Here is an 18,482-nt window from a genome sequence, read left to right as displayed (position 1 = left end):
GATAGCAGTGTGCTGCTGGGTGTGTGAGGATGTGAGTCGCGGTCCTCTCATCGGCCTCAAAGTCACCGAGAGTGAGCGGGAGAGAAGGAGTAATGCACAAGGGCAGCACCCCCCCACACACACACACACACACACTCACACACACAAAAACACAGACACAAAAGAAACATAAAGACAGTACTCTCGTTATTTTTCTCAGACAGGCCCTCCCACAGTCACACACACACTCACACAAACTCCACTGTTCCATCCAAGTCGGGAACGGAAACGTATTAGTGAACTCACATGCACCTCCTTTCACAAGTTGGCTTCCACAGAGAGGAAAGTATTAACGATAACGGACAAAATAATTTGACATTTGAATAAAAACCTAATCACTTTCTCTTGGAACACCGTGGTGAATCTCTCAGGAGGTACCGTGAGAGATAACCAGCCATCGCTGTTTAAAGAGCACAGAACATTCTAATAATCTCCCATCCAATAAGAAGCAGCCGGAAGTCCCACAGAGTTTTCTGACAGACTGGAGGGATTTGAGGAAGAGAAAGAACAGCGCATCACTCATGTCGGGGGTGAATAGGAGACAGGACTTTAAAGTTGCCGGAGCATCAAAATGAGAAGTTAAAGCAATCACTGTCACTCAAAGTTTTCAAAACCCAATCAGTTATACCGGTGTGTTGGGTCTAGTCACGGAATGATCTTATCCACTGTTCAGGTGGATAAGGAAGGGGGACAAAGGGAGGGAGAGGGTTTCTTAGCAGGGAAGGATTTATGGTGAGTTTTAATGTGAACCAGTGAAGAGTAGCACGGTAAATATCAGGAACGGGTTGGTTATATTAGTGACTATTACAGCTGGGTCCATCCTGCTCTTAGTAACATCACAAACCAGACTGAACAGAGATGTTCCTGCTGTTGATACAACAACCACCACCACCATTACATCCACCAGCTGCTGCAGCATGCTCCCCAGGCCCCAAGACTCTGTAATGAGCCCAATCTCCAGTGACACAACCCCCGACCCCATCTCTCCGGGAACTGAAATGTCATGTAATAAGATTCATTACTTTGCTGGCTTTATTCTGCTTTCCCACTGCCACCATCCCCCAAGCCTGTACCCTCCACCCTTCCTCTCCCCCTCCACGCCCACCCTCCCTCCATCATCCAGAGTTTGGTGGGTCTGGAGGTCCCCCTCTAACAGGGGCCACATCCACATCCTGCTCACTATCAGCTGTAGCCGGGATTGACACCACCTGTAATAGAGGTATCCAATCAGCCAAGCAGCCTGCACAATGGGAGATATGGGGCCTGCCTTTTAAAAGAGATATTCAGTGACAGACAGAGAGGGGAAAGGAAGAAAGGGGAATGGAGGGGAATGGATTTTTTTGAAGGTGGGGGGCGGATGAGGGTGGACAAAGTGAGACCTGGAAGAAAGAAATCTCCACAAGTAGTGGTCAGGAGCAATGACAATAAGGTAGATCCAAGATACCTTAGCTTTTGATGGTGCTATGGGGCACTCTTTGTCAAAAAAAAAACAACCCATAAATACATCTTTTGAAAAACGTTGGGTCTGGACTTTTGGCTCGCCTCTCGATCTAATCACCTGACGCCACAGTTATTTCTTATGAAGAGCTTGTGCTGTCCATACAACAGTAGCCTCCGCCTCTTTACATTCAACCCCGGATTATTTTAGGTTGCAAAGTTCACAAATCAGCACTTTACCTCTTCTTCTTGCAAAATGAGTCTCTGCCCTATTTTTTATCTCTCATCCTCTCATTTTCCGCCACAGATGAATTATAGATACACCGGGGGTATTTTTCTCTCACTTCACATCAGTGGAAGAGCAGCGTCCTGTGAGCCAAATTTCACCATCCAGACACTATGTAATGTATTCCTCCAAGCTAGTGCGTGTCCAACGCTTGACTTGCTTCTTAAGTCTAGAGAAATGAGGTCTCGCTGGTCCACATACAGATAGGGTGGTAATGGTTCCATCGATAGAATGGACTTTCTGGTCCGGGTTTGGAAGAGGTTTAAATCGCTAAATCAATGTAGTCATTACTGGCTGGGATTAAGGCATAGCCTCAGGGGTGTATCTGGGTAATTAGCAGATGGGGAATGATAACTTTTCGTTTGCGCTGTCCTCAGGGGCAGGAGAGTGAGAGGGGTTTGGTTGGATAAAGCTTGCACATGGCCACATTCAGTCAGGGGGGGCAGTGGAATATTCTGGACACCGAAAAGTTTACAAGGAGCCCAGGACATCAATTGTGCTCATGCCCCTGGTTTTTCCAGGGTTTTTCCTGTTTGGGTCCAGCCTTGGCCCTCAGACCCTTTTGTGGTCCCACTGAGTTAGAGAGGAGTTGGAACAACTACAGCTGTAACAGAAAATAGCGAGGTCTTGATAACTGTTCACCTAGCTCATACCAAAGAGACTTAATAGTTAATTATGGGGAGCTGGCAACTCCATAACTCATGTTTGTCGTCTCCGGCTATCTGCAGTGATCACCGTGAGATAAGCCTTTTTCTCCATCCAGCTGCCTCTCTGTCTCTGTCATGCTGTCTCTCTGAGGCACTCCACTGTATTTATGAATACATTAAGTAAGAAAAGAGGGTCGCTTTCACTCGTTACTTAGTCAGAGCTAGAAGTTGCTTAGATGCAATCTGCCTTTCTAGATGGTATCTCACAACTCACCCTTCTGCTCTTCTGCCCCTCTCTCTCTCTCTCTCTCTCTCTCTCTCTCTCTCTCTCTCTCTCTCTCTCTCTCTCTCTCTCTCTCTCTCTCTCTCTCTCTCTCTCTCTCTCGGTTAATTATGAAAAAGGAGCTACACTCACAGCTTTTGGAAACTGTATATTGAGAACCAGCCACGGTACCACAGTTGCAAGGGCTGAGACGGATAAAAGACTTTACATAAAATTACTGCCTTATCAAATGAATTAGTCCGATTCTGCAAGCGACCTTGGAGCCAGCGATCAATCTCTCAGTAAACATTTACCTGGGAATTAGCATATTAACAGCAGTATTATTCTTCACCGCTGTGACACCAATTACACCTTCAACCCTGTGCTGTATCTACAATGATAAATGTTCAATCAGCCGCAGAAATACCAATGCTAATGCATTTGTATAATTGTCACGGTTTGTCACAGAAGTCAATGATTCACTATACAAATGGTCTGATGCTTCACAGATGAAAACTTTTATGAATACAAATGTTCTGTGACATCTATGTCAAATGAGTTGATTGGACAAGAGAAGTAAGCCACTATGATATTCGTAACTCATCAACAATAGATTAATATTGGATGGGTAACAGGACAGATACCATAAGTGTCTTTTGGAATATCTCACTCCTTCAAAAAGGACAATGGCACATCTGAAATAGAACAAGAAGATGGGCTTTTATGCCACTATACTTCCAAGAAGAAAGGTTGTCTCTCAAAGCTTGTGCTGCATGCGGTTTTCCATTGCGTCAAGCCTGTTGTGATTGTGGCGTAACTTAATTGTCCAGCAGTTATTTGACAGAGAATATAAGTTTAAGAATGCCATGTCAATGGAGGGAAACAAATGGAGAAACAATGGAGAACCGGAACATTCTCATGGTCATGTTCACTGTTAGCTCCTGCCATCAGATCACATGTCATGTGCTCACTGGAAAAATCCCCAAATGTACACAAGTATGCTGGCACAAACAAAACGCATCCGTAAATGACTACTACAAAACCTTCAAGAGTTTCTCTCACCAGATTATGCTGTAACACTTCCAAGTTCACAGCCGAGGGTCCTATGAATGTTTCAGCATAGTCAACCAGAGTTTGGAGCTTTCATCTCTTTTGGGTTTATGAGAATTGGGCGAGTTCTTTATGTCCTGCCGAACCCAATGACTTGGAACGACTTGTAGTGTTCAGGCCAGAATCGTTGTTCTGGGTTGGGGGTGTGCTGCCTGGCACAGGGAGCTTCGAGGAGCAGCAGGAGACAGATAAAAGCATGTGCACCAGAGCACACATGTTGTACATAAAGACCATTATCGAGGTTAGACTCATGCAGGAACAAATGGATGCCCCGGTAATGCCATTATAATGATACCGTCAACTACAAATGGATGGTTGCAGTGAGCATCGGGCTAAACCTTTAAAAGCTTCCAGGAAGGAAGGCCGATAATGATGTTGAAATCGTGAGGTCATCTATATTCGCTTCGGCAAGCGTCATATCTCCAACCCAAGCAGTTAACACCGTCCAACTTCGTTGACCTATTTCTATTCGCATTTATCTCTGCTTCTCCCAGACAACTGCAGCACCCCAGCATGACAGCTCAGCGCACATAAGCTCTGTGCGTCCTGACGGGTGATGTGACGAGGGCACAAGCTGCCTTCTGTACAGTAGGTTCCTTTGTTGGTGTGCACAGAGAAACACAAACAGGGTAACAAACATCAAACAATACATTTGAGGCGTGCGAAAGCTGTGCGACCACTTTGTCTGTATTTGTTCCAGTGAAATGTGCGCTTTGAGGACTTGCATATCTATAATTATATCTGCAGTCGTTTGTCTGGAGTGAGTGTGTTGGTCTGCAAGCATATGTGTATGCGTGTGAAAAAGAAAGAGAGAGAGAGAGAGAGAGAGAGAGAGAGAGAGAGAGAGAGAGAGAGAGAGAGAGATAGCAGATGAGTGTTTGTCTGAAGTTGGCAGGCCTTGGTTGACTTAAGCACCTGGAGGACAGCTTAAGCCCTCTGTCGTTGCAGAGAACAGCCGAAACTCCACTACTACTCTGATGTGGGGAGGTATAGAGGAAATATCTTACGCGCTTCCAAGCAAGTCCAAACTCTGTATTCCAACCGAGTAAGATTCACCTTACCTCTGCATTTTGGGTCAGATTCTTTTCTTTTTTTTTTCATGTCAAGTCATTGACATCTCAGCAGTTTTGAAACTAACCACCAGAGGAGTTGACACACACACACACACACACACACCCACAGCTCACATTTTGGCTGAAGGTTTGTATTATTCCACCTTTTGAGTTTGTCACAGCATTACTGTTTGACCTCAGGAAAACTTTTTTTTCTTGTTTGCTGAGCTTTCAACAATGTGGAAGCACAATTTATTTTCCCCTTAAAAACATATTCCATTCAAGCGATTTGGAAACGTGCGTGCCAGGGCATGCTTTGAGAAATGTTGTAAATGCACAGGTATAACAGAAACCACTAACATGATTCTTTGGAGGCTCAAAGCACTACAAAGAGCCAACCTCTGCAAGGTTAGTATTCTTTACTCTTACACCTTCCTGTGATTCATTCCTTTACTCATGTGTCAGAAAACATAGCAGCAGTGTAAAATAAAATACGATCCAATTGAATATTTGCAGTCCATTTACAGTGTTTCATCTGGGAATGGTCAAAACGAGACTGGACTCGACCGAGGCGGGTAAGGGGAGGATAAGCTCTAAAATACCAAAGACGTCAAACAATTTGACCAACTTGGTCATCTTCAGCTTAAAGGAGACCTTGAAGGCTACACTCGGAGGAGAGCACACTCTGCATAGCACAGTACGAGACACGACCAAAGTGGCCACATCAGAAGCTGCTCGGGAGGCTCCAGACACCCCATTGTTAGCACATATCCACAGTGTAAGATCTCATTTTTATCCGCCGTGAAGCAATCATCCCTTCAAATGGGATTTTGGGCCACTGCAGCATTTATATGGCATCTGCCTCCCTTGGTAGTTTGGTATTGTAGAGGGTGTGGTGGTGGGAGGGGGGGGGGATCTGGATCTGAGAGAGAGAGCTCTGCCCCCCAGCCCTCAGGCTTGTATCGAGTTACACACACAGAGACGCGCACACGCACACCACACACGCGCAGAGATGTACGGTACGGTTTTTCCCCTGACGTCCACAGTATTCCCACTGATGTGTTGAGAGCGGCACAACAAGCCAGTTTTTGCAGTTCTGTAGCACCATGGTGGCCAAATTAACAAGGCTCTGGGGTGCAGACACTGGGCCAGGGAAACAAGGTCCTCCTGTGTTGACACAAGCTCCATGGAGTGGGTATCTCTCTGTGGCTACTTCAGTTTGGGCTAGGCCAGGCAGTTGGACTGCAGACAAGGAGATTGTTTATCCTGGGCGGTGTGGGGGTGGAATTCCTTTGCTTTCCCTTCGCCTGTCACCGTGTCAGTGCTCTCTATAGCCAACACAACTAACTGGCTGGACAGGAAGCCAACACCTACATTAGCTTTGGAAAAAAAAGCCATTTGCAGGCGTTGCTGTCCGTGGTGCTGAAACGTTCCTGTGGTCCAGACAGGAAGCAGACCCCCCCCTCCCTCGTTCTCCTAGCAGAGCAGCAGACCAGTGAGCTGGGGAGGAGAGTACACACCTCTATAAATCTGTGGAGTTACTGTAACAGGCCTGTTCCAGAGAAGCTCCTGAAGATGAACGACCCAGGAGCATGAGGGCTGGGGGTGAAGCGAGGGAGGGGCGGGGGAGAGGTGGGGGAGGGAAGGGGGGGGTTCCCACACACACACTCCACTCCTACATTACGGGCTGGGTGAACCCCACTACAAACACAGGCTATGGCAAACACGCTAAAGGGAACATAACAGTTCATGTATATCAAGCTGTGTCACCGAGACGCTAGCCGGCGCTAGCTGCTCCAGACACCTTCCTCTCCTGTACCCAACATCCCAAGGCCAAGGCTGGTCAGGGCAGACGAGGAATAAACCACACAGTCAGGTAATGGAATGCGCCGACACTCTCACTCTCACTCACTCTCTCTCTCTCTCTCTTACTCTCGCTCTCTGTCTCTCTCTCTCCTCCTGTGGGTGGTGTCAACAGTAGACATGGTTCGGTAGCTCACCCCATCTGTCAATAACGTTCTCAGACAGGGTGAGGGGGTTGGCGTGATCCACTTTGGGATTGGCAGAGGACACAACACTTTGTTTTGAGTGGGTTTGTTGTGGGAAAGCGTGTGGGTATGTCTGCGTCTTACCAAATGTCTTTCTCTTTTTTTCTTTTTTTTTTGTAGAAAAAGAGGCAGGAAGACACAAGGATCAACTTGTGAAAATCCTGTTGTTTTCGATGGCTGTGTAATACAAAAAAGAAAAAAAAAATGCTACCGCAAATGAAATTCCGAAATTTCCTAAGCGGATCACTCTTAAACATGGCTGGATTCACAGCCTTCTCTATCTCGCTCGCTCTCACCCTCAATCCCCCTTCTCTCCCTCTTCCGCGCTCTCTCTTTCCCCCTTTTTTCTTCTCATGTCTCAGCCTCCCTCTGCTTCCCTTGCCTTCTTCCTCCCTCCCTATTTCACACCCAGGCCTATGAGCAGATTGTCTATCTGAAAGCTCCCCTCTAGAGGGGTAAACCTGACACTGTTTTTTTATGAGAAGGCTTTTGTGAAGACGCAGTAAGAAAGAAGCAGGCATCTACCTTTGATGAAGACAGTCTATGAGATGTAATTCCTCCTCCCCTCTGGCCTTGGTGACAATGCAGTCGATTTCAACCAACCTTATTTTCTCCTTATGGAAAGTACATAATTCAATTTTCTATTTGACAGACTTAATAAGTCAATGTATTGTCCTCTCATCGTTTTTTCTGTAACCTTGCTTTAACCAAGACATTTCAAAATACAACCCCCGTGGTTTGAAACAAACCTTTTTGCCATAACCAAAGATTTGTAATTCCCATCCTTATCATCAACTGGATGATAACTACATCAATTGTGTGTGTAGTAGCCTTAGTATTAGCCCCTCCTTACAGTAAAGTATTGGCCTCAATTCCCTTTGATCGTTGTAGTGTAAGGAATTAAGCCCCTGTGACAGAAACGTTGACCAGCCTCTCTAATTTGCCACCCACTGTCCGCAGTCAGATGTAGCTTCCTGCTTCAGCAGGACTCACTTCTGAGTTTTAGTCTGATGAAAGTTCCTCAAACTTCAGTGCAACTCAGCTCTTGTCAAAGTTCAGTCTAAGTGTTTGCTATGTCCTCTTTGTGTTTTGCCCTGAGGCGAAGGTAAACGCTTGCAGATGTGAAAGCGGCTCCCGTTTTTTAATGAAGACCTTACACTCCATTTCATCAACCAAGCTGCACCTTCAAGCGCTTATTCGGCTTTTGCGATTTGATTTCCCTGTTTGGACATTTTCTTAATGAGTCATTGACATCAATTCTGTCAGCCTCGGTGTGTCACTTTGTTGTGTCAAAACCTCCAAGTGGGTGTAATTTCTAGGACTTTGATGTTGTCACTGCTTGGGGTAACTTCCTCCCAAGCACTTGATGACTGACAGGAAACAGTGGAAAAAAATATATCATTTGATGTTTAAGCTTCCCTGAGGAAAAAAATGGAAGGAAGATTGCGGTTGCCCTCCAAGTATGGATGTCGACCTTTCGTGCTCCAAACTGTCCTCTGTGTCACGGTATTTCCAGTGTTTTGGTGTTGGTTCCCACATCCCTTCCTGTGCCCTCCTCTCCCTGCAGCTCTGCAAGGGCACATTTCACCGCCACCATTTGAGAAGAGCACAGTGTACAGCGCAGGCTGTCTCGTAGCGTCGCAGAGCAATCAGGAAACCCAGCTAAAGCGTGCTAATCAACTGTCTGCAAGACATTGATGGAATGACTGCAGTTTGTTTTTCACCGTTGATTATGTAACCCAATTATACCTTCATAGGGCTGACGCAGGGAAGCCAAATTAAAAGTGATTGTCTTCATTACTCTCTGGTTAATTTGGCAAGGGGAAAGGGACCATTTTCAACCCCCCCTCCCAAACAGACAGGATGTTTTTATTACTTTACTGTATGTGTCTTTCCTCATTTCCATCCACAAAAGGGATTCATTTGATTGGATTTCCTAAATCGACATTACACACATTAAACACCACGCATATATATAGCACGCACACTGCGTTTCCTCATTTCCATAGTCGCGCAGCCAGGACTGTGTGAAGACGCCTTCAGTAGCCCACACGGCACGCCTGGTGTCAAAGCAACCAAATAACCCCCCCCCCCCCCCCCAAAAAAACCAGATGATTCATCTGAAGGGGTTATCTTAATCAAGACATTTCGAAGACATTTCCAACATGCACATTGTTTGGATTCCTCCCAATCGTTAAACATAGCAGCCGAGCAGTGGTTCCATGCGGGCGTCTATTTTTAGTGGGGCCCCAAAGAGATTTCTCTTATCAGCCCCTTTCAAAGTGAGTCGCTGCAGAGCTAGAGAGGGTCTTGATCTGCGGAGCTCTGTATTGCAGTTGGGGATAATGTCAATCTTGGATAAACAGTATGTTCTCCATCCAATTGGCCATTCACCCACCATACAAACCCATTCCCCCACACAAAGCCAATCCAGTGGTTGTGAAAACACCTTGGAGAGTAGGTGCCTGTCGCTTTCATATTTCTTTTTTGGCATGTTGGGGCAAAGAAATGAATTTGAGAATGTCACACTATTTATTTTCTTTTTTATACTGAATTCCATGCCAGGAGTCTTCTATTTTGCCGTTGCTTATCCACCAACTGTTAGAGGCGGAACTGATAACGAGTGAGTCATCTCCGTGAAGCTTTGATTGGTTCACCCAAGACAGGGGTGAGTCAGGATGTCTGAAGCCGTACTACACTGCTAGATGTTAGCACATTCAGTTGTCAAACAGCTCTTTTCTAAAGCGTTAACATTTTACCTGGTGTTCTTTTTTGGGGGGGGTAAAAAGTCTGCAGTCAGTAAAAACAACTGATACAGTCGGTCTGGACAACAATTGCTGCCATGTATTGGTCTTAATGATATGATCTGGCTCTTCGCCTGTGCAATTAATACCGCCAATTCATTTTCATGAGGTCTATGTTGGTTTCTGCGCTCAGCAGTTTCATGCCGTCTCGGATAGAATCCTGGAGCACAGGTTACTGCGGTTCATGCAGTCAAGCGCTCATCATCAGTATCCCCTGTGTCAAATAAGGAGTGCCGGAGAGCCGGTTGCGTATTCACATGCATCATCTCCTTCCAATGACAATGCATTCCGAGGGCACCATGCTGTGTGCTGGGAATAAACCATTTTTTAAAAAGTTGTCGGATTCACCTTGACACGTCTGAGTGACATTGAGAAAAGCGTCTTCAGCTTGATCGAGGGGCCTTCTCTCCTGGGAAACTGATGGTGCTGAGGAGACGGGGCTGGGGGTGGGGGTTGTGAGTTGGGGGTGGTGGGCGTCACACACATCTAATTAAGCACCAGTGTCACATGGGCTGTATATTTAGCGTCCATTAATGCGACGTGTTATTTGTGTGCGAGCCGGGGAGATGATCGTCTCCCTGTGTCTGACTGTTTCTCTGTCATCAAGATGTAAAGGATGAGGAGAGCCTTCCCATGCAAGACCACCTCTTAATTACCTCCTTCACTGCATCACACTTACATTTCTCATCTCGGGGCTCACAGTAATGGTGTCAAGGTTTCACCGAAGGGGCTTTTTTTTTTCGACTTCAAAAATACCCGTCACCGTCTCCACCTCCGTGGTTTGAGGAATCTTCAACAAGTTCAGAGTGAGGCATGGGACAACACTGCCCCCTAGAGGTGGAGGGGAACGGGGGAAAAGCCACAGATGGTTACGTAAGGTTCTGGAGTTGGAGTCAGTGTAATACAGTGTGGCCGTGATGAGAAGAAGCAGAATGATCTTGGTATGTGCATAATGTTTTGCAATATCAAAGTTCCCCTCACAGGAAGTAGGAGCTCATGTTGGGCTTGTTGCTGAAACTGTCGCCATGGAAATGGAAATGAACATTTTCCCAGAGAAGCTTTTAAAAACGGGATCGGAACAAGCCGTTTCATAGTACTGGGTTGTGAACACAGGGAATAAAATGGCACTTCTAGTGCACATGAATCACTGTCTGCTGGTGTGAACTATAGACAGAAGTCACCTCGAAGTGCGGCATTGATATTCAGAAGAGCCTCTGAAAGGAAGGAACAGTTGGCAGCTCTGACCAGCCTGAGCTCTCTCCAGCCACCCACTATGAGAATAATCTCCTCTGAAACTCACTGGAGCAACTCGCTGGTCTCCACCGTAGCTGCAAATACTGGGAGACAAAATGGGCTACTTTATGGAGGCGACGGCCCACCCACAGCATCGTTCGCACTGATTGTTTTATTGTGGCCGTAGTGCTTTCAAACACTCACAAGCTGATAATTTCTGCCCCCGGAAACGCTGACAGGTTAAAATGTGAGGATTGATCGTTATTACTGTAATTTTGCGATTGCCGGTTGAGGGGAAATAATCATTTGTATTTGTGTACACCGTTTTATTTTTGTACTGTGAGCTCATGGGTGATTAAAGCTGTGATAAAAGGCCTATCTTCCAAAGGCAACACTGGCAACAGCAGACAAACGATGATAAGAGTAAGAGCTGTCAACGCCAAATCAGAAATCAGGCCTCTGCGGGTCATGCCGAATTAGACGCTCCACTTCTTGCCCCCGTTACGCCGTTGAACAACCAATCAGCCGTCATTATGCTGCAGGGTGACAGCAAGACGGTTGAATTGAACGATGCTGTTGCATCATCCCCCTGAATCAAGTATTACCGTAAGAGCATTCCAGCTTTCTGTAACCGCACCGCATCACTCCACGAGAGGATCAGATAGCATGTCAGCTAACAAGGTTTATAGTCAAATATTATTGCATTAGCTAACAAAAAGCAAGAAAAGCCAATAATGAACACGCCAGAAAGAACAGCTTTTCCTCCTTTATCTCCACAGTGAAGTGATCCATGCAGAGTGTTTAGCATTGAGGACAAACAGTAGCCCTAACTGCTAATCTGTCTCTCTGCCACTCATTTTGAAAATGCCTGTGGAGTCTGGGGACATCAGGAGGGGATATATACCCCAAGGAGATCACAGCCTCACAGGCTCATTAGACACACACAAAAAAAAACACAGCAACCTTCTTGATGTGGCTGGCCAATTCCCTACATTACAACAAGGTTGACCTCACTGTGGTAAGCACCTCTGTTGCGGTTCTTGGCAAGGATTTTATCCAGAATTTGAAGATAATGTAAGGCAAACGGGTCGGGTGGATTTCAAGGTATGTTCTGGAAAAATAAACGTTTTTACTCAAGAATAGGTCACAAAGTTAGGTCTGGCTTCTGACTGAACGGTAGAACCTCTACACATACAACCTCTCAGCTTTAGTTTCTATCCTATCGGCTCTGATTAGAAACCCATTGAAGCACCTCTGGGGAGTGTGGGAACATTACGAACTCACAATAAAGCAGCGCCCGCTGGTCCTCTGGAGGCTTGTCACTGTGTGCCCACCGTCATTAAGGCGGCGATGCTGCACAGTGACAATCTGCCACATGCCAGACCTCTGGTATATTCAGCCCTGGGGACAGCTACAGGGACAGGCACCCCCTTGACAACCAACCCACCCACCCCCACCCCTCCCCCGAGGGCATCACTTGTCTCTCACCAACATACGTGTTCCTCTGTCTCTCATCAACCCAGTTGATGCGACCCCCCCTCTTGCAGCGTCGTTCCAACGCTCTCGACGTGACGAATGCGCTGAACGCAAGCTTGATTTGTGTCTGATGACACGAAGAAGACAATCAGTCAAACACAATCTGTCAGGTCCGCGGATTTGCTGGCCAGTTCCGAAGAGAAGTACAGTAGCTCACGGGGGGGGAGACAGAACTCAGAGAGACTTCTGTGTCGCTCCACTCATCTGTGGGTTGTGGGTAGGCGGGAGGGGGGCAGGGGGGGTGTGCAGAATAATGTTCCTTCAGAAGAGATGAAAGGCTTAATTAAGGTGCTTTGGAGTGGAGGAGCTGGAAAGGCAGGAAGACAGAGGTGGAGAGGGAAGATGAAGGCTTCGGAGAAGAAAGAGAGAGACACAGAGGGAGAGGGAGGGGAGAGAGAGACATGGAGAGAGGGACAGAGAGAGAGAGAGAGAGAGAGAGAGAGAGAGAGAGAGAGAGAGAGAGAGAGAGAGAGAGAGAGAGAGAGAGAGAGAGAGAGAGAGAGAGAGAGAGAGAATGAGCAACGATGATAGAGAACGTTCTGTGGTTTGTTTGTCCTTCTCTCCAGACCCACCACTGTTATCAACCAGGGTTCCAGTCCATCTCATTATGACATTGTAATGATACCCTGTAGTTAAAGCAGGTGGAAGATTGCACATCTGAAACCACATCCCCCAGGTCTGACAAGGTCTGACAGCAACTGGGAGATGGTTCAGATACTTCAGCACAGATTGATGATTCCAATAATAGGAATGGTAATGAGTGGTCATGAAAACATTCTTTTCCAAAAAAAATGCAGCTTGAAAGAATTTCTGATCCAATTTTAACAGGTAATTGATTTCATCCCCTTCACAAACGCAGGCGTTTGGTTCAGAATTAGTACCTTTGCGAGCCTTAAAACAACAAAAGTTCCGTTCAAGTCAGAGCAAACTGTATTTAGCTTCTGCTCGTGAATTAAATACGTACGGAAATGAAGGGATGTCCTATTTTTATAGAGGGTTAAGTTGACTCAAAAAAGGCAGATTGGTCGTTTTTTTTAGAAGCTCCGGGAGATCAGTTACAATCCCCCCAAAAAGCTGAGCTCTGAGGTTTTCATGTTTAGTTTGTGGAGAGGCAGTTCTGCCTGCCTTTGATCAATTTCTCCCTCGGTACTCTGTCACTTGTATGGAAAGACGTGAACATGAAGAACTTCAGTCGCTCACATTGAAGATTAGTGACCTCACTCTGATGAGCAACACTCCCAGGTATCCAATGGAAAAAACGTCATAAACAAAAGGACTGCTTTACGGGGAAATAATACAGGAACAGCGACAGCATCAGCAAAACAACGGCACCAACATTTTGAAGGTAGAAGGAGACTTCACCACATCAACCGAAGCCTGAAGCCAAGCAACCGAAAACAAATGAAGAGAGCACCAAAGGTTAGCTTCATTTTCAGTCAATGAATTATTCTTGTTTTCTTGTTAGTTTCCCTTTTATCTGTGTGTGTGTGCCAGTCAGTGTGTGCCTGCGCGGGTGTGTGTGTGTGTGTGTTCATGTCCGCTCACGTGGGGCAGAACGAGGAAGAGGTGGAAGAGAGATAGACCAAACAGAGACAGAGGCAGTCTCTCAGACAGTGAGAGAGGAACGTTCAAGAGGGGGAGGATAAAGTGAGACAGATTGCACCTTGAGGCTGGTCCTTTGGACTTGGAAAGTACCTGGCAATCAAGCCGAGCAGCACTGAGGTACCACTAGACAGGAAATCTATGCAGACTGACTTTGTACATGCCATTCACTGTCACATAGGTCTCCACGTATCCCACACATGGCCTAAAGAATTTGAAAACAATATGGTTACAACATGTACAACAGGGAGTCAGATGGCTGAGCGGTTAGGGAATCGGGCTATTCATCAGAAGGTTGCCGGTTTGATTCCAGGCTGTGCAAATTTACATTGTGTCCTTGGGCAAGGCACTTCACCCTACTTGCCTCGGGGGAATGTCCCCAGTACTCACTGTAAGCCGTTCGGGATAAGAGTGTCTGCTAAATGTAAATGTACAACATACGGTTCAAAGATATGGATCTTTGCTCACAGAGGAAGAATATTACAACCGAAGTTTAATAACTGACGGCAATTCACTTCTTTCCATAATGTTTTGTAAGCCAGAGATGCCTCGCAGCTCGGAGACCTTCCCAAAGAGGTGTAATAGAGCTGTCAGCTTTGAAACAAAAGCCTGAATGGGACATGCATTGGGAAGTAATGAAGACAAAGCCACAGTAGGATCCACGGTGTCACATTAGGCCCAGATAAAACCACTCACAGCCCTTCACCGAGGCAGAGCTGTCCTTGGCTTTCCAACGCGGCCCAGGCACCATATTCAACCAGCAGACATCCGTTGGACAAGAGCCCAAACGACTTGTTTGGAGATGTTTGGAGGCCAACGTGGCTTTAAAACCTCAGCCCCCTCAGGCCTGTGCCATCCAGCAGGGACTGTAGTTAGAAAAGAGGTGGAGGAAAGAAGAGGAGGTGGGAGGAGGTGGGACGGTGGGGATCATCAGCATCAGTCTTATTTGTTAAGTATTCGTTTACCGAGTAACCCCTCACGCCAGTGGAAACTGTTTTTGATCTCTCCGCCGGCCGCTCTGTGCTGAGAGCAGTGCAGTCGAGAGGAGGGGGACGAGAAGGAGGAGGAAGTAGATTTCAATCAGGAACAGGTGAATCCTGGGGCCAGACGTGGGGTTTCAAAGAGCCTGGAGGAGGACCCAGAGTGTGGCAGGCAGTGCTTTAGATGAGAACGGAATTGGATTGAGGGCATTACCGCACAGTTTGGAAGGAACTAAATCTTATACCCAAAAGTAGATAGAAGTTGGTTCAGAGCAATCCAAAATCACAGCATTACACAGAAGTCCCTCAATTCTGCAAACGCCAGACCACAAGCCAATCAGAATACAACCTGCCAGTGGCCGGAAATAAGCATAGGACAAATAAGACAATTTTTTATGCTAATCGAGGTCTATGAACCAAGGGTTTTATTTGCAAAAGGCTCTCAGAATGTCGGAGATAGGTCTCCAAGATATTTGTTGAAGCATATGTCCACAGAGACCTATAATTCATGCCTGTGAACTTTACATTGAACGTTTGACTAAGCACCCCTTCAGGATATTACCTCCAAATCCTACCTCGTGTGTGTCGCCTCGTGCTCATCACTGCACTGCTACGCACTCAGCCTGAGACAGTGCTCTGACAATAGCGGAAATACACACATAAACAACAATACATGTTTTCATCATGTTATTGTTTTGCTGTATCAGTCTTTTCCTAAGAGAATTCACGCGTGCGCTATCCAATCCAATTGCTGCAAAATCTGATCTGTAGTCTTATTGGCTGAGTACACAAGCTATTTCGAGAGCCGAACTAATGTGGATCCCTTTGCACACATTCTATCTAAGAGGGAATATTGCACGGAAGGAAGGGCTCAGCACCTAATAATGATGTGCAAATTCTACAACTTCATTACTCTTGAGTAAAAATTTCCACTGGAATGATATCCACAGAAACGCAGTGCCCAGAAGATCTATTTCTGCAGGGAAAAGAAAAGTTTGACATCACACATTCTTTGATCATACTGTCAAGACCTTGAACAAAATGCGAGAGAGAACTTCCAAGGGTTTCTACAGTTCTTCTCCAAATGAGCTGTGCTTGAAGGGTTCTTGGAGCAGACTGGTGTCTCATCAAACTTACTGTTGATACCAAAGTGGTTTAAGGATATTTTAGCCGAGCTTTATAGAATGCAGAATTGAACCTCACAAAGCATCATATTTCGAACCAGGCTGTTACCAACCACATAAGAACAATTGCCAGGGCAACTTCATCTTGTGAGTCAGACGCAAGTGGCCTTTTTACAGTACTACATTTTCATTGTGTTCTCCGCGAGCAGTCGCCGTGGCAGCAAAGACAGATGGCAACGGAGGCTTCCTCTCCTTACCCAAAAGTCATCTGGAGAGATGAAACAGCGCACACACACACACACCAACAACAGGCCAAACACACACAGCAAGCTGTCAAGGATACACACACACGGCTCAACATGAATCTGCAGCCCAACCCCAACAGCAGAGTCTGTTGGGTACACTTCTCCCGGGCCGCTCCCCGTGTTTCTGCCAAGTCACTGAGCATTAGGAGAAATTTGGACCTCAACCCCCAGAGCCCTGACAAGCATTTCAAATCAGGTGTAAATCTTGCCGTAATGGAGGCCAATGCTGTTAGACAGCTTCCTGCAGCATCGGAGTTAGTCTTTTCCATCGCCCATCTCAACTGCTGTCTCCTGGCTGCAATACACTTTCCCCTCTCTCCCCTCAGAGCCAGACCCCTGCTTATGCATGCGGGCAGCCAGCAATGTACTCAGCTAGATTTGCTGTGGCCATTCGCTTGTATAAAGTTGGCACAGTGCTGTCAGGGAGAGGAGAGAGGGGAAAGGGGAGAGGGGAGATGGGTGGGTAGCTCAATGTATCACCCATCAAACGACATTAGAGGAGGGGCCATTTCTATTCACTCTGTTTTTACTGTACACTCTCTCTTTCTCTCTCCCCATCACTCCCTCTCTCTCTCTCTTTCTTTGTCTCTGTCTTTATCTCTCTCTCTCTCTCTCTCTCTCTCTCTCTCTCTCTCTCTCTCTCTCTCTCTCTCTCTCTCTGTCTCTCTGTCTCTCTCTGCTTCACTGAGAGCAGATACGCTAATTTGAGGGGACGCTGTGCGTTTGGCCACAGAGGAGAATTTTTGCGCTGGCCACCTTCCATGACACAAACACTGAGCCACACACCCACACACAAACACACACCGCCACCGCCGCCACCATGGAGATGTCAGCTCCAGTTTTGATGGAGAGAGGGGGGAAAGATTGTCTTTTACCCCAACCTCGTGTCCCTTCTGTCCATTTTTCATTCTCTCTACCATCAAGCTCGATATTCGTCACTCACCACATGCTGCAGCACCTCTGAACCTTTGTAAGTGTGCCTTTAAAATGAGCTCAAAGTCACTGATGCTCCAACAGACTTGTGTGACCTTCTAGAAATGGTTATCTGATGCTTGGTTTGTCTCACCAACTAATCTTCAAGTTATTGGCTTGGTGTGTTAGGGGTAGGGTATGTGTGTGTGTGTGTTGGGGTGTCTGTTTGTTTGTGTGTTTGAGGGGAGTTGTGGGTGTCTGTGCATGTGTCTCTTTAGTGAATCTGGGAGGTTCTTGGGTGTGTATGTGTATGTGTGTGTGCGTGTGTGGGTGTGGGTGTGTGTGTGGGTCTGAGTGTGAGGGGTCTTGGGCTGAGTTGAATCCTAACAAGCAGTTCTCCACAGAGGGTTACAGGTCTGTCTGTCTGCAGACCAGCACCCTCTCTGTCAGACCCTGACTAGCAGACGAAGGTCCAGCCAAGCACATTTACTTACACACATAAACACACACACACACACACACACACACACACAAAACACATTTACACAAACACTGAGGGAAACAAGGCCAAGGAGTGTGCAGTCACAAAGGTGGAAACAAAAACAGGGTGAGATAGTGTCTGTCTCTCTCTTACACACACACACACACACACACACACTCTCTCTCTCTCTCTCTCTCTCGAAGGCTGTATGAGAAGACTACACCGCTTTTTCCTCTCACTTCACATGGGATGCTCACCGCAGGCGGATGTCCATCACCTCTCCACACACACACGCACATACACACGCACGCACGGAGCAGACAGAGCAGACAGCGCAGGCTGTTCCCAATAGCGCAGCCAGGCCTGTCTGCCTCGGGCTGAGAGAGGTAGACAAGTTGAGGAAGATGAATCAGATGTCCGCAGGACAGAAGGGATGAGATGGAATCGAGCTCCGAGCCCTTCGACATCATCTCACGGTGACATGAAGCTGAGTCTGGTATTAAGCAAGTTTTGTCAGAGGGTGAAGATGAAGGAAGAAGGAAGAGGATGATGATGGTAAGAAGGATGATGCTGTGGACTGGATGGGACAAGGTGGAGGACAACGAGGAGGAAGAAGATGATGAG

The sequence above is a fragment of the Hypomesus nipponensis genome, chromosome 5 (assembly GCF_054491055.1).
Source record: "Hypomesus nipponensis isolate SF chromosome 5, ASM5449105v1, whole genome shotgun sequence".
Classification (NCBI taxonomy): domain Eukaryota; kingdom Metazoa; phylum Chordata; class Actinopteri; order Osmeriformes; family Osmeridae; genus Hypomesus; species Hypomesus nipponensis.
Note: the sequence above shows the minus strand (reverse complement) of the source record.